This window comes from Mus pahari, unplaced genomic scaffold, assembly GCF_900095145.1.
Source record: "Mus pahari unplaced genomic scaffold, PAHARI_EIJ_v1.1 scaffold_7374_1, whole genome shotgun sequence".
Classification (NCBI taxonomy): domain Eukaryota; kingdom Metazoa; phylum Chordata; class Mammalia; order Rodentia; family Muridae; genus Mus; species Mus pahari.
In genome coordinates, this window is record NW_018392874.1 from 6,716 (window position 1) to 12,599 (window position 5,884).

Here is a 5,884-nt window from a genome sequence, read left to right on the forward strand (position 1 = left end):
AGAAGAAGAAGAAGAAGAAGAAGAAGAAGAAGAAGAAGAAGAAGAAGAAGAAGAAGAAGAAGAAGAAGAAGAAGAAGAAGAAAGAAGAAAGAAGAAGGAGGAAAAAGAACAAGACAACAACAACAACAACAACAACAAAAGGTAATCACTATGATCGTAATTATTAAATATGATAAAATGAAACAGAGATAAAATGAATGCAGATAGATGACACAGAATGTTTCAAACGTGAAGTGGTGTTGGTAAATGGAGAATAAGACAATGGTGTTATGAAAAAGGTAAGATGAAATCTAGGATCATTCAATGTAGGGAAAAAGAAACATAAAAACACAGGGATACTAGGAGTAAAGTAAAGTACCTTATTAAGAAAAAGAGAAAATAATTAAAATTTTAATTTTATGGCAAACTGTGGAGAAATAATCAATAGTTAATGGAGGCCTAGTATACATTTGGGAATATCTATTTGTTGATGGAGTAATTTAATGTTAAGGTTATCATAGCATTTATGGATCTATTGATAGGGTATTTTTATCAACAATAATAAATTCAAGGAAAATCTATGAAAAAAACCTGTGATATGCAGATAAGACTTGCAGTTTTGTTATTAGCATTGTCTCAGTGATCTGGAATTGGTCATGATCTAGGGTCATGTGAGATACATGCTTGCAGAAAGCCGAGTAGAAAGCACAGGGATGAACTTTGTGTTTTATTTTGACCCAGGTATATTTGAGCAGAGGTACCAACATGTGTAGAAAGTGTAGATCCCAGAAGACGAGTTATTAATTGAACCTTTCAGTGCCAGTCACAGGATAACTCACTGTGAGTTAATGGTCAGAGAGTCCTCTTAGGTGCCAAAAAATATGAGGTATTCCCGTTTCTCTAGGTTTCATAATTACTCCATAATGAACCTCTTTGCTGAGAAAGAATTTAAATACTGAATAGACTATAAGAGCAGAAAGAGTGGGATGACTCCAAGGAAACTATCTTCCAGACATAACAGGACTCATGCACATATGAACCTAGAGACTAAGACAGCATGCACAGGGTATGCAGAGACTAAATCCAAATGGAGACCTAGTGTTGAGAGAAGGACATGGCCACAAGTTTTCACTTTTAAACAAGAAGTTTCTGAAATTGACCCTCACATGCAAAGGAAAAATTAGCTTTCTCCAATGGAGAATGATTGGGTTTACTAACCATACTTAAGGGTAGACACATGTGCAACAATGGAAGGTCAACACAAGATGAACTCAACAATATTGTTGTAGATATTTATTCTCACGTCAATTTCTGTGTTTTTTCAACTTGTCTTTTGCTATACATTATGTTTGCAAAGGTACAGTTTTATGGGTTTTTATTTTTGTTTGAGTGTTTGTGTGTGTGTGTGTGTGTGTGTGTGTGTGTGTGTGTGTGCTTGTATATACTTCTAGTTTATGGAAATATATTTAATCCCTCTTTATTTTTTGTTCCATACTTTCCTTTTTCAAGAAGGAATGAAAGGCTGTGTAGTTGATTTTATGAGAAAGTTGCTGTCATAAATTTGGGGAGGGATTCTGTGATGTGAATACATTGTATGAATTTTTTTTAAAAAATATACAAAATCAAATAAAAAGAAATTCTAATTTCTTGAAGAGCTTAACAAGGAATCTTCACTATGTTTGAAACCCAAATCATTATATATCAATCACAACAGGTGAAAATCAATTTACTAGACTCAAAAAAGGAAATCACAGAGAATACATATTTCTTTCTATACAAACAACTGTATATTGGGATTCTTAGCCCCATTCCAACCCCTGCTGGTCCTCAACTCCCCTTGAGGTAGATTTCATTTTTTAAGCAATTCTTTGTTTTTTTTTTAAAGAAATGTTTATTTATTTATTCATGTATGTATGTATGTATGTATGTATGTATGTATGTATGTATGTATGTATGTAAGGACACTATTGCTCTCTTTAGGCACACCAGAAGAGGGTACCAGACCCCATTATAGATGGTTGTGAGCTTCCATGTGTTTGCTAGGAATTTAACTCAACCCCTCTGGAAGAACAGTCAGTGATCTTAACCACTGAGCCATCTCTCCAGCCCTACAGGTAGACATGGTGTGGTTTAACTTGAGTTTGCCCAATCCATCTGGAGCAGTAACATATTCTTTCAACTCCAGTGCTGACAAGGCTTAGCTGTATGGAGAAATTGCTCTTGTTTAGTGAGAGAAGATAGCTGGTATTTGTTTCTACATTATCATCAATGATCCTCTCACTCATCCTCTTTCCTAGTGGCAATTGGATCCCTCTCTAGCAGTTCCCATTTGTAGTAAGTTGTAAACAGGAGAGATCAGGGTCTCTTCTTCATTAATGAGGCTGTAACTGGGCCAGAGCAGCTGAGGATAGAAGAGCAACAGTGAGTCTTAAGGGAAAATGCATCACCGCATGTATCCATGGATGAATTCCTGGGACCCTCACATACAGGAATCAATAGGAAGAGGAGGAGCAAGAGTAACAGTCTGAAAAATTAACAATAAAAAAATCACATTGAGAAGGAAATAGAAATCATGTAAATGTATTGTGCAACTCAATCTGTTTACCATACTGCATTTCTAAGCATTTAATGAGATGGGAGGAGAGAGGGAATTTCACTGACAGGATCCTATGGGTGGAGAATATGTGTGCTTAGAAAGCTTTATCTCTACCTGTGTACCTTTCTAATCCAGTGTTCCCTCATTCCTAGGCAGGAAATGTGTTAGTAAAGCATTTGAGAAGTCGATGTTTAATTAATTAAGGTCAAATATGGGATATTTTTCTCACGATGAGAGAAACCAAGAGCACTGTGTAGGAATATGTAATCATGTATGTTTAAATATCTGAAGTATAGCTACTCATATTTAAACAACAATAATAGTACATCAATGAAGATTATTCAAGTATATTGTGTTCTAACCTTGGGTTCACAAATTGGATGCACCAAATACTGCAGGATTGATGGAGAAGGACCAGTTGAATGCATGTTCTATCTTCCTTAACTGTTCAGAAACTGTGTGATGTTCTGTGAATTGTCAATTCACATGACTGCATCCTCAGGACATCAATGACTTCTGACTATAAAGGAACATTTATGCAGAGAACACATACATGAAGTTGGATGTGATAACCTGAGAGAAAAATATATGAAATCCACATTCACATTCTACTGCACTGATCCAAGCAATCAAAATTACATGGTTAAACTTACAAATAAACATATTTTCTACTCAGGTATTTTACTTATTAGCAAGACTTAATTTTGACTGGCTTGCTTTATTCAGGTTTTGTTGTGGTAACTATTGCTGCTAAGAGTTATTCAGTACAATGACCATGTGCAGTCCTGACGCACCATGGAGCGATTCTCATTGCAGATCTCTAGGAGTCAGACCTTCCATCTCGATGTTTCTTTTTCATCATCAATAAGAGTTTTAACTAATTTTTCATTTTGTTAATATAGTAATTTCAAAACTGTTTCAGCTTCTATGAGTCCAGGAATGTACTGAGCTGCTTCAACATTTTAGTTGTTTATATGTATAGCTTCACTTCTGTGCACCATTATTGTGTAATTATTTTCACCATGTCTACTAAACAAAGTAGGGTGAGTGACTTACCTCTGAACACTGGTGCTCTGACCCAGGTCTAGCCTTATGATATCAGTGGAAAACCTGCTATCTACTGGCATTATGTTTTAGAAATGGGAACATCAAGAGTTGGATCCCACTGCCAGCAAGGATGATCCTGACTTCAAGAGAGACTTAATAATAATATTGGCACAACTTAAAATTGCTGAGGCATAAATCATCATCCCCAGGTAAACTAAAACCATCTCTCTTCAGTGGATCTCTGTAAACACTGAAGTTACATGGATAAGTTGTTTCTTAAGCCACACAATGCAACTTCAGTTTAAACCATGAAAAACCTAGTTTCAGGGGAGCTCATGAAAAGCAGATGGAACAATGAGGCCATGAATCCCCATAGAAAGATGAGAAAGATATGGAGGGGACTCTGTTCTATGTGGTTTTTTATTATTATCATTATTAAGTGTACTAAGTGATTTTCAGTGCCGTGATTAACACATGATATCTCCATATTCAAACTCAGTAAAGATTCTTTGTTAAACACTTCACAGATTTATGTCATTTGTTTTTATTTGGTTTTTATAATATTTTAAAAAAGTGATACAATTTATTCTAATAATTGATTTTGCCACCCCCATCTATTTCCAGAACCTTCTTACCTCCGAATTCATGCAAGTGCACACCTTTTATCTTTCTGATTGTAATAAAAAAAAGAAATTTAAAGGGGGATTGAAAACAAACAAATAAAACAATAAGCAACACACACACAGAGCAAGCTAGAGAGAGAGAGAGAGAGAGAGAGAGAGAGAGAGAGAGAGAGAGAGAGAGAGACAGAGAGACAGAGAGAGAGACAGAGAGAGACAGAGAGAGACAGAGAGAGAGACAGAGACAGAGAGACAGAGAGACAGAGAGATACAGAGACCCATAAAATCACAACTCTGTAGCCATGATAAATAGGCAAAACATGAGTGATGCAAAAGGGGTTGAACAAGGGATTATTAGAAATAATGTCTGCAAAAATACCATTCAGTTCTCTTTTTTTTGTCAATGAACTGCTAAGCATATCCTCATGATAAACTGTGCTTAACATCCCCTGTGAGACAGCACTGGAGAAAACGAATTATTCCTTTACATGTGAGTGTCAGTCGCAGTTTTTCTTGGTTAGGGCTGAGATCCTGTGTCCATTCCCTCCCAACTAGTGGATTTTTATGGAGGCTGACTTGGTTCAGGCTCTGTCCCTGCAGCCACAGTCTCTGTGAATCCATATGTGCATGAGTCCAATTGTGTCTGGAAGACACTCTCTCCTTGGAGTCCTGCAACCACTCTCAGTATCTACATTTACCAGCACAGATGCACACAAATCAAACCAGTGTAATTTACCACCTGAGAGACCTCGTAATGACTGAGCAGGTAGATATATGTCTACTGGCAAGCTTAGCAACATCAGTTAATCCCTGAGAACTGAAGTACATAAGTCATCCTCTGAGGTAAATGTGTCCCAGTTGGTGCAGGTATATCCTGTTATCACCACTAAGAAAAATGTAACAATTAAAAAATTACAACATGGAAGGGAGGTACTCTTGAGGAACCATAGTAAACTGGGGGTCTCTTGGCATTTGATGACTGGTGGGCAAAATATCATTTCTTTGTTTGGGGGGAGATTTCTGGAGGTTCACCCTTTACTAGTGATGACCCTATCTATGTGTGTATAGCTAGTACTAATTAACCTTACTGTGTCATTATTTAATGAAATAGAAGAGGTCAGGATGTTAGGAAAGAGATTTATTGGAAAGTTCCAAGTGGAAAACAGGGACCTAGTGGTGGTAGACTGTGGTGGCAGTTCAGAGAGTGTTGGCTGATCATAGCATATTTCATATGTGGTTGAAAATTTCAAAGAGTAAATCTCCCTATGAAATCTAGAAATAGCAATGTTACAAGTGTATAGAATTTTAATACAGTTGTATTTTGTACATTGTTCATATTTCTCTTGTAACATCTTGTTCCTCCTATTTTCCTGTTTTTTTCTACTAGACAATTGGAACATCAGCTTGTATATGCATACATTCTTGTCTATAACTATGAAAAATATAAAAGTAAATAATAAGAGTCACATTTAATGTTTTTGATTTTGAGATTGTCTTACTTAATATAGTTATATCTAATTCCATTCCTTTTCTCCAAAAGAAATGTAAAGTACTGATAAAAACTTATATATATATATATATATATATATATATATATATATATATATATATATATATATATGTGTGTGTGTGTGTGTGTGTG